Source organism: Seriola lalandi, unplaced genomic scaffold (assembly GCF_002814215.2).
Source record: "Seriola lalandi dorsalis isolate HSWRI2012SDOR001 ecotype SW California unplaced genomic scaffold, Sedor1 jcf7180002054899, whole genome shotgun sequence".
Lineage (NCBI taxonomy): Eukaryota > Metazoa > Chordata > Actinopteri > Carangiformes > Carangidae > Seriola > Seriola lalandi.
In genome coordinates this window covers 438,112-449,510 of record NW_019525451.1, presented here as the reverse complement: position 1 = coordinate 449,510, position 11,399 = coordinate 438,112, and positions in this window count along the sequence as shown.

Here is an 11,399-nt window from a genome sequence, read left to right as displayed (position 1 = left end):
CAAAACAGCTTGTTTTTAAAGGCCTGTCTAATAAATATCACCAGATAAAGTTGTTTTAATATTTTTTTTTTTCATATTTCATTAATGATTAAATTATTTTTGCATTATTTGGTCTCATATTGTTGTAAATTAAATATCTTTGGGTATTGGACTCGAGCATTTAAAGACGTCAGTTTCGTTTCTGGGAATATGTTTCACATTTTATTTCATTTCATACATCAAATATTAATAGAAAAAAATGAACAATGGAAATTTATTTGCTGCATTTATTGCAGAGACGAAGGAGAAACTTTTAAAGCTTGCGTGCCGTCTTGGTCGGGACTTTTTTTTCTCTAATAGATAATCTTTTGGTTTTTGTTCACATTAAATAAAACGGCCAAAATGAAACTGTAAACCCTCCACCGATCTGGGATTTACCCCTAAACTTAGCACCTCCTGTTTGCTGTTACAGTAATGTTAGCAGTATCTGTGTGCAGAGCAGCTGTAGTGTGAAGCGGGTGCAGCAGACGAAGACATATCAGAGCAGACAGCTGTCACAGTCGCTCTCGCATCACCCCACTGGCTCCGTTCATACAGCCTCTGTTTACACAGGAGAAGTGAGGATGCTGCACTGTTACCTGTCCACGTGCAGCACTCTCCACTCCGTGCTTTATCGGACGCTGACCTCACTGTGAATGCAGGATGTTTATTTGATTCACTGATGTTTATTGAGACTTGTTTTATTAATGCAGGGAGGGCCGTGCTTCACATTCAAGCAGCTCATCATGTTCGTGACCACGGATGTTTCCCTGGACCGAGTGAAGGGTGAGCGTTCAGATCAGCTGTTGAGTGACTCAAGGTGTTTATTAATCAGTTTCCCTCCCAGAATCTTCCAGGGATTCCAGGGATTCAGGTTCCTGATCAATTCTCTGACTTTATAGTTGCTCACAAACACAAAAAAATCTACATTTGTTATTGACAACAGGTTTGAAAATAAACCACTCATGACAGAATTTATTATTGCAAAACACAAGAGCCGTTAGTGGATTTACAGTAGATGAGCCCTCGTTTGTTTTTACATGTAATTCAGCATAATATGTAAAGACACTTTTATTTTATTATCAGTCAAAATATCTAAAGATTTGTTGTTACTGTGCGGATCAGTCAAATCAAATTATGTCACTCTGAAAACATGTTCCTGCGTTCAAATGTCGAGCTGTAAACGTAGAGAGTGGGGCTAAAATAATTGTTGTTTATTCCTTCATAATCACCAAACCAAGCTGATAATCTCCTTCTTTACCAGCAAACAAATCCCACAGGGGCTCTTACGTGTCACAATTTAGCTTTGTTTTAAAGACCTTTAATCCTGGGGCTCCTCAGGGAACCACCCGGGTCCCCCTGTGGTTTTAATCTGAAAACCCTTAAAGGTTTCCTTTAGGGCCTTTCATATTTCACAGTGTGCAGGCATGGTAATGTATTTTAAAACATCTTAAGCACATTACAAGCGTGTTGCACACCATTCTGTTTGTATAATCACATTTGGAAATGACATGCCTCATTATCAAGGGAGGAAATTAACATTTTCATCCACCGGCCGTAATGGCTGGTGCCTTCCAGATTTTGCCAGAGTCTTTCACTGTTTCACCAGCCAAACATGATCTTGGGAAAAGCAGAAGAGTCTCAGCAGGATGGGAGGATACCGACATGTAGCTGCAGGCTGTTGTTGTTTTTCTACCCTAAACAGATTAGTGTTTGCAGACGGTGTATTTTATATTATCAGGAAAAAACCTGAGAAAAGAAAAGAGACGATAAACGAAATAGAAAAGACAAAATTGAAGAGCACCATCCATTTTCTTGGCGTCGATAATCTATTTGCTTGTTCTGTGTGTTGCGCTTGAATCATGTACTGTCTACTGTAGACATCAGACTGTATTTGTAATGGATACGCATGGTTAATCATTAAAGATCGATGAGAGCAGGCTGGCTGAAGGCAGCATCACGAGTCTATGATGCAGTTAATGATGGATTATGACGATAATTAGCATGAGATGCGAGAGCAGCGCAGAGAAGTGATGTGTCACCAACTAATTACAACTAAATCTCTTTCTCCCAGATGCATCGACATCTGCGGCCTCCGACAGACGCTGCTGTCAGACGGCGAGGACCGACTCCACCTGTGAGGAAGTCGGGTCAGCGAGGAGGAGCGGAGGTACAGGTACATCACACTGGCGCTTCACATGTCTGTTATGTCACATGAACCACGTGTTGAAGCCTTTTAACCTGCTGTAGTTTAAATACGACAACAAAACTTCTCACCTTGAACTTTAAATCTCACGTCGAGTCTCTTATTATGCAAATATTTAAAAGATAATTCCAGTTTATTACAACATGGGCCTTGTTTTTGTACTTGTGGGTATAGTTTCAGTCTGAAATAATAACATCGGTTTAATTTATATGTGACACTGAAGGTATAAAAACTTTTTTCCCGGCCCAAACTTTATTCTAAACTTCTCCCATTCTGTTGCGATTGAGGAGAGATTCGACAACTTTCCATCACGTCGAACGCAGCTTGAAGCAAAGACTCAATGCAACTGCACAAAAATGGTGCGTTCGCTGCCACATGAAAAGATGTTTGTCCCACACAAATCAAGCAGAAATGAGTCATCATCATTTTGTACATTTAGCATTTAACAAGAAGTCAAACTTTTAGTAAATCATTGCAGCATTTTGGTAAATTACTCAGTTGATTCAGGCGTTTCGGCACAAATTCATCCTCCTCAGACTTTCCTCTGTTTCGTGGAGAAAATCTTTTATTTTGTAGCAGCTGGATTCATGAAGCGGCCGGACAGTGAAGCTGCAGCTCGAACACAGGTAACACAAAACTCTGTCTGTTTTCTCACGATAGATAGATAGATAGATAGATATATAGATAGATAGATAGATAGATAGATAGATAGATAGATAGATAGATAGATAGATAGATAGATATGCATATAATATTGTTCAGGTTAGACTGCTACCTGTATGTGTTTGAGATGCAAATCATTGATTATTGGAAGTTGTGATTATTACTTTCATTTACATTGTTATCTAGTAGATTTGTGCAATATGCAAAAGTTTTAATGCAAATTGTTGCACCACCTAGTCGGTGTTAACATAAAGCAACATATCGTATCTCTAAACAACCACGCATCTTTGCAATAACTTTTGTTTCAAGCTCAAAAGTTTCCAAAACTCCCTCAATGACATAAAAGTCAGCGTCAAAACCCACACCAGCAAAAACTGAAGGTACTTTTTTTCTTCTTTTTCTCCTCAGCAGCTGATAAACAGCTCAGCCAGATGCAGCTCAGCTGTGATACGTATTATAAAGTATAAAAGATGAGCGCTCTGACGCTGTGACCTTTCCCCCTCTCCAGGCAAACACCTCCACAACGAACCCACAGCAGCCGCCGCCGCCACCAGCACGGCTCCCTGGACTTCAAAGGAGAAAGACTGGCGAGGAACCAAAGTCAGACTTCAGCGCTCGACACATGATTTACCTTCTCTGCCGCTGTATTTCAGTTTCCACCCTTCTTTCACACCCTTGCATCAATTAACGGAAACTTCTTGGAAACTGATAATGAATTAATCTACATATCACTCCACCATCTTTCCATGGTCACAGGAAGACTCCGCTTGTGACCTCTGACCTTTGACCTCCTTGGTTACTGATGTTTTTAAGGTTTTACACTCGGTAGGGAAATGTCTTTTCGTACCATAGAGCGTGTACAAAAAGCTTCATGCAAAATACAAAACGGCTTCACACTTTTAAACGACAGCTGAAAACCTTTTTATTTATCTTGGCTTCAAATGAATTTTACTTTTCTTCTGTTTTCTGTTTTATTTTCATTTAAATATTTCATCATCTACTGTTTCAGTTTGTATTTTCATTGTCCTTTAATTCACCCTTATTTCATTTTTATTTGATTTTATTGTAAAGCACTTTGAGTGACATCTCTTGTATGAAAAGTTCCCTATAAATAAAGTTTAAAATAAAGCAGCCGAATACGTTTGTAATGTGTCTGAGAGTCGAAGTAGCAGTAAAGTAAAAACAACCCAGTCCTAAAAATTGTATTTAACATAAAAGCACAATAGCAAAATGTATTTAAAGTAAAAGTACACAGACACCAGCTGTGTTATTTTCTAATGGATCATTATTACTGATGCATTGGCGTTTTACTGTTGGAGTTAAACTGTTTTATTTACTGCATTTATCACCGTATTAGTGTTGTTAATTATAAAAGAAGCAGTTATTTTATCATTAATACACTCAGTAGAACTAGATTTTATTATAGTAGTAGTAGTAGTAGTAGTAGTACTGTTAGTCATAGTGTGAAGTGAGAGCAGTAACTCTGAGCTGCGGCTTGTCCTGCGCTCACTGGTGAAGAAGCAGCAGTAGTACTGTTGTAGTATTAGTGTAGTAGTAGTGTAGTATTAGTGTAGTAGTAGTGCAGTAGTAGTGCAGTAGTAGTGCAGTAGTAGTGCAGTAGTAGTGCAGTAGTAGTGCAGTAGTAGTGCAGTAGTAGTGCAGTAGTAGTGCAGTAGTAGTGCAGTAGTAGTGCAGTAGTAGTGCAGTAGTAGTGTAGTATTAGTGCAGTAGTAGTGCAGTAGTAGTGCAGTAGTAGTGCAGTATTAGTGTAGTATTAGTGCAGTAGTAGTGCAGTAGTAGTGCAGTAGTAGTGCAGTAGTAGTGCAGTATTAGTGCAGTAGTAGTGCAGTAGTAGTGTAGTAGTAGTGTAGTAGTAGTGTAGTATTAGTGCAGTAGTAGTGCAGTAGTAGTGCAGTAGTAGTGTAGTAGTAGTGTAGTAGTAGTGCAGTAGTAGTGCAGTATTAGTGCAGTATTAGTGCAGTAGTAGTGCAGTAGTAGTGCAGTATTAGTGCAGTAGTAGTGCAGTAGTAGTGCAGTAGTAGTGCAGTATTAGTGTAGTAGTAGTGCAGTAGTAGTGCAGTAGTAGTGCAGTAGTAGTGTAGTATTAGTGCAGTAGTAGTGCAGTATTAGTGCAGTAGTAGTGCAGTATTAGTGCAGTAGTAGTGCAGTAGTAGTGCAGTGTAGTACACGGTGCTCAGCTGCAGTCCCTCAGCTCTTTCCTCCTGCTGCTGCTGGAGCAGAACAACAGGGAGACTTTTTGTCCTGGCTGGGATCAATCGGTCCATAGATGACGCCCACCCAGCCAGGCCTCTCCGTGGGCGGCCGGCAGCCCAGCAGACCGGCCCGGTCCGGCCCCGCCTGGGCCCTCCTCCGGCCCCCGCAGCCTGCAGGGTCAGCACGGCAGGGGAGCAGGAGAGCTGCACTTCACATCTGAAAGCTTTTCGCTGACACTCCGGTGAACTTTAAAGTCACTGAGGGAGAGAGCAGAGCTTTCTTATGGTGATCTACTTCCTGCTGACGGAGGGATCTCTCACCACCACTGTCGGTTTAGAGAAAGAGGGCGGGAAGGATCCAAAATCTACTACAAAAAAAAATATTGAAGCTACAATCAGAAAAATGATTCGTGGTTTCTATCCTCACCCGTTCTACAGATATTAGGAGTTGGTTCATTGAGACAAACAGTCGGAGGCGTCACTCGTCCTTTCAAGTGCCATTCAACCACAGCAGGAGTCGACGGCGAGGTGAGGTGAGGTGATGTCATTAAGAGAGCTGCGGCCAAACCACGTTGTTTAGTGTGTGAACACTAAACCTGATCTCAGACATCAGGTTTCCATCCAGACGCATCTTCCAGAAAATCAGCAAAAGAAAATGCAGATTAAAACTCGTTTCCATCCACCACTGTTGTAATGACATGTAGATTCATCATGAGCACCTTTAAGACTTCTCATCCATGTTGGCTTAAAAGTTCAAAGTTCAAGACAGTTATTAATGTGATGCAGGTTTGTTTACATCTTGAATAGTTGTAAACGTTGTTGTCACAGTTTCTTCACAGTAACAAAGAGACGACGGCTTCGTTTCTTCAGCTTCTTTAACACAAAACAGTTTTCACAACGCGCCGCACAAGGTTAAATAACAAAAGAAATCTGCACGACACACAAAGAGCAGGTGGAAATAAAACGCTGCTCGGCATGAGGCTGTGCAGAGACGAGCCGCCTCGTTAAAGATTCTTTCATCCTGAGCGGCTGCTAATGAACACTCAGGTAACAGGTGATCACCAGAGAAGACAGGTAGACGTTTACACTGAAAATGTGATTTCTGATCAGTACATTTTTGCCCGTCTGCGCTGTCACAGCATGGATTATGTTAACCTGTCTGCATCTGTTGCTGTGGTAACGATTTAGGTGAGAGAAAGTGTGCTATAAGGTCAAAGACAGTAAATCACAACCGGTTACACCTGGTTTCACTCAGCTCTGAATTCAACATCAGTATTAAACCATATTCATTCACGGTGACACGACCAGGGAGCATTTACCGACAAGCAGCCGAGTTCAAAGTTCAAACCACAGAACTGAGAGGTGTTACCAGGAAGGGATTGGTTAACACCTACAAGGGTGACGGTTAATACAGAGACAAAACTAAAGAGCCAGGGTTCGATCCCCATTAGGATTCAAATGTAAGCATTTCAATTTCTAGAAAGCACGTTAATGACGCACAAGTTGCCAAAAATGAGCTCATGCTCAATCCAGATTATGTTTATGTTTATTAACAGTATAAAAAGGATGTTCTTTTATCTGCAAGATGTTTTGATCAGACAGATGTTTCCTACAGTCGACGCAGTGCGAGCGATGTTCAGGAGACGCTTCATCAGGTTGATTTAAAGCACGCTCTTTATACCGAACCAAGCGAAGGGCGTAAAGTCTCCACGGTCTCCAGAGTCTGTGTTTCTGTGCAGAACAAGCTCGTAGCAACAACGTTAGCAGTTAGCAACATAATCCAGACAGCTGTTACGTTCCCGCCAAAACGTGTTCGGCAAAACCCGGGAATTAAGTTCATATTAAAACAATCCTCCGGTGCCAACGCAGGTTATATCGTGTCCTGGAGTGTAGAGGTTTGGCTGGTGGATGCACAGATATCTAAGGTTGTAATTTGGAAATATTGATATTGGATGTACAAGATAAAGAATCAGAGTCATCCAGCACTGGCTCGTGTTGACCATGTACGGCTACGTGAACGCAGCTGCTTTATACGGAGCATCGGTTGTAACAGCACTGACCACTTAAGTGAACAAAGACGATCAGTCGTCACTTTCCTGCAGTTTCTCTACACAGGCAGTAACGAGATGATATCTGATGTTTAATTAAAGGCAGATGAATCTCCGTGTGCTCTGCGTGTTCGGCCCTGTTGTCTCCGCGCCGTCTTATCAGTGTGTACATTAGTCGTCAGCACGTCTCTGCATTAATGTCACCACCACAAATCCCTGTGCATTCATTGTGCGCGGCGATTAAAGTGATGCTGGTTGTGATGTGCTGCAGGGACGTGGGCAGGGCGATGTGGGTACTTGTGTGTGAGGAGCCCTAAGTTGCAGAGGTTTTTTTCTAATTGAGTCAGGGACTTATGCTGGCAAGGTAGGCGTGTGAGTGGGGGGGAGACTAATCCCAAGCTGCTGTTGTTTTTCGTGCCTGCTGGCTTGAGATCAAAAACTTAACAGCAATAATCATGCAAAATGTGTGGCTTCACTTCAAAGCCTGCCTCAACTTTGCTCACACCCTTGTAGCTCGCATTGTTTCATCATTTCTACCAGTTTTTCTTCTTCTTCCTCTCCTGCAAGGGATTTTTTTTCCCCCTTCAGTGTTTATCTTTTGTCACACATCAACATGTCAGCCCGCGAGGTTTGAACGCGATCTGATAGATAGTCATGACCTTTCAGCAGCAGCTTCAAATTAATACATTTAACAGATTAATCACACCTTCAGACGCGCTCAAAGTTGAGGTGTTTTTGCCACGTGCACGCGCACACATACACACGCACGCGCGCGCACACACACACACACCACATTTAAGGCCGGATGGTTTCTCTCTGACTGCAGTGTGTGGTCGTGGCAGAGGGAGCATCAGCCTCCGCCTGGTGATAGCAGACATGTCAGACGTCAGCAGCGCTCTCAGGGTGAGGAGGCCGTGGGCGGCGAGGGTCGCTGAGGCCCATACGTGGCCAAAATGGGCAAATCCCCTCCACATCAGCCCACGGTCTGTCAGCAGGGAGATACAGGGCTTCCCACTGAAGCTTTAAAGGTGCAACACATAACATCATAAGACAGTAAAAACTCCACCACATTAATGACGTTTGGCCCACTTTTCTCTGAACCCACAGCTTTCACACCACAGAGAATGATGCAAATTTCTATTTGACCTTTTTTTCTAATTTGTAAAGCACAGCAAATGTTTCTTTTACTTTTTACCAGATTGAGTTTCCTCAGCTCCATTTGGCAGCTTTTTTGCACCAAATAAAATTCAGCGTTTTGAGGCTTTTGGATTTTGCACAATAGTTTAAGTTGCTCATCTCTGCAGATGTGCTGGTTTACCATCAGATAAAGCTCAACAACTGACACTTATTTTTCGCTTTAAAGCTTCTCACAGCAAATACCTCCATGTGTAAAGTTGATGTGATGCACATTTTGTTCATTTTTAAAGGTTTTCTAAAGGTACACAGTGTAATCTATTGTGCTCACAGTACCACAGTCAGAGGCTTAGACAGGATTTAAGAAAATTTCAAGTCCAAATTTCCCCCAGAGCCGCCCACGAGAAACACCAACCAGCATGTGGCAGGGATTTTCTTCACCTGAAAGTCACAAAACTTTACAGACGTGTAGCTGAGATCAAACTGATCTGAAAGGCTGAGTTTGAGGATGGGTGTGGTCTGACCCATGAGTGCTCAGAGCATGTGGACGGGAGTTGAGGCTCGAGCTCAAGACGCTCCATCAATTTGTTTTTTCAGGTTGAAAAAACATCAAATTTTCTGCAAAATGTCGGAATCGACCTGAAAAACTCAACATGTGCAACTCGTGTCATTTAACCCTCGACGTCCCGATGGGAACCTGTGTCACCCGGTACATGACTTCAATGCTAATGCTATGCTATAATTAGCAATAGCTTATGTCAATAATGTGAATCCTGCAGATTCTTGTGCATACGTCTCTATGGCAACGGCTGCCTTTTAGCATTGTTAGCATTTTGATATTGGCACAGTCATTTAGACAGCTTGAAAAAACAGAACGGCGCCTTCTCAGGAATATACCTGTAACTCTACAGCTTCAGGTGAACAGCCTGTCGAACGCTTCAGACCTTGAGCAGATATTTTCATGACAGAACAAGAGTGATTCAGACGTCTCTTCAAAGACACTGACACGTGTCTGTTGTTTGACACACCGGCTTTTGTTTCAGTTTAACCTTTCAACTACAGAACAGTGTCTTTAACCACAGACTGAGCCCACTTTACAGGAGGATGAGTCATGCTCAGTGTGTCACACGAGGATTCTCCACCTAATTCAGACATTTTTAATATTTCGTCAAACCCGGTTAATATCGAAGGGGCAGATTTGCATGTCGGAGGGTCAGAGTTAGTCAGTTAATCATCTCTTTTAAATGAGTCTCTGATGAAGAAGATTAATTTTCTCACGGTTTTTCAGCGTCTTTCTCAAAAGATTAAAACACAAAACTAATGATTTCTGTCCATATTTGAAGATAAATGGATATTGATAAAACTATAGTTGCAGTACTACGTTAGCATTCAGCAACTAGCTTCCATTTGCTTCCACTCATGCTACATTCAAGTCAAATCGTTAATTCCATAATGACGCATTCATGTCAAAAATTCTCTGTTTAGATTTTTCAGATTCAGATTATTATTGAATAATCTGTGATCGTGAATAGAATAAAGGTCGTTACGTTATTTATATTAGAATAACATATTATTATTATAACATTTATAAATGTCACGACCATGAAATAATAATTATAAAATCAAATGCAACCCTGATTAATTTTGTGGTGCTAATGTTACGTTTAGATTATTTTCCCGGATAAACCAGAGCTTTAAGAAACCTCTAATTACAATCTGGACAATTACATTTTTAGATTATTCAACTAATCGTTTACAGAATGCCGACCACAACCTGCCAGCACCTGAGGCTGCGTCTTTAAATTACAATGATATAAAACAGAGAAAAGTAGCAAATAATCACATTCGAGAAGCTGGAACCAGAAGTTTTTATTGATTAATCCCCTGATCATTTGTTGTGATCAGAACAGCTCACACCTTTTAAAAGATTCTTATTTCATGCTCGCTGCTCCTGACCATGAGCTGTCCTTCTCTGCACTGACATGTGTCACATTTTCTCTGCCTGTGTCTTCATGGAGGTGACTTTAACTGAAAGTAGTAGATGCCAGTGAAGGCAGCAGATTTCCACGCTGGCACATTTGCAGGCAGCAGGGCCCCTATAGCTGCTTCTGCAGTCCAGACTCTGCAGTAAAGTTTCACACACATAAACACACTGCAGGAACACTGCAGTCTCTATCTGTATGTCACATAACCTCCGCCTACGCACACTACGCCCACACACATCCTTGCCCAAAACACCCACACAAGTGTAATGTGTGCAAAGACACACACACACACACACACACACGCACACACACACACACATCGCCCCTATACACACACCCCGCCCACGCAGGCACACACGTGTTCAGTCAGACATAAGCCGCTCATACCATCCCACACTTTCTCAACAGACACAAAGTAAGACTAACCAGGGAGCCTGTGCAAACACACCAGCTTTAGCCCTGCACACACGCACACACACACACACACACACACACACACATGCACATTCTCCCAATACACACAAGCTGTGACCTCGTACGGCATTGTAAACTCAAAAAATATGTTGTGCTTTTATAGAAAGAAAACCTGCTCGGCTGCTTCAGCTTCTTTCTGCCCAGATTTTTTGATTTCACAACATTTTTTTTTTTTCCCTTCCCAGTGAAGTCACATCCACACCCGACTGAAATGTGTCTGCCACCCAAAAACGGCAACACAACCCAGGGTGGAGTCGACAATAGGAGACACCAAACTCCAGACGAAAGGAGCGTTTGTTTTTTCCTTATTATTGAAATTTTTAAACTCCTGCTTTTGGCATCACAGTCATGCTGTAACCCATATTCCCTCCAAATGAAAAGGGACACTCCATGACAAGCACTACCAGCGCCTGGAGACTGAATCATGCTGCTCTGTTGTTCCTCCTCTTTCTCTTTTTTCTCTTTCTTTTTTTTTTTTTCCTCCAAAAGAGGAACTTGGATGAAAAGAGCTGCTTTTTTAGAGCGCAAAGTGTTGAGGATGTGGGTTGGTGGGAAGGGGAGGAGAGGGGAGGAGAGGGGAAGGAGGAGACAGAGGGGAGGGAGAAGGGGAGCAGAGCAGCGTGGGCGCTCTGACAGGGCGAGGGGCTGACAGGCCCAG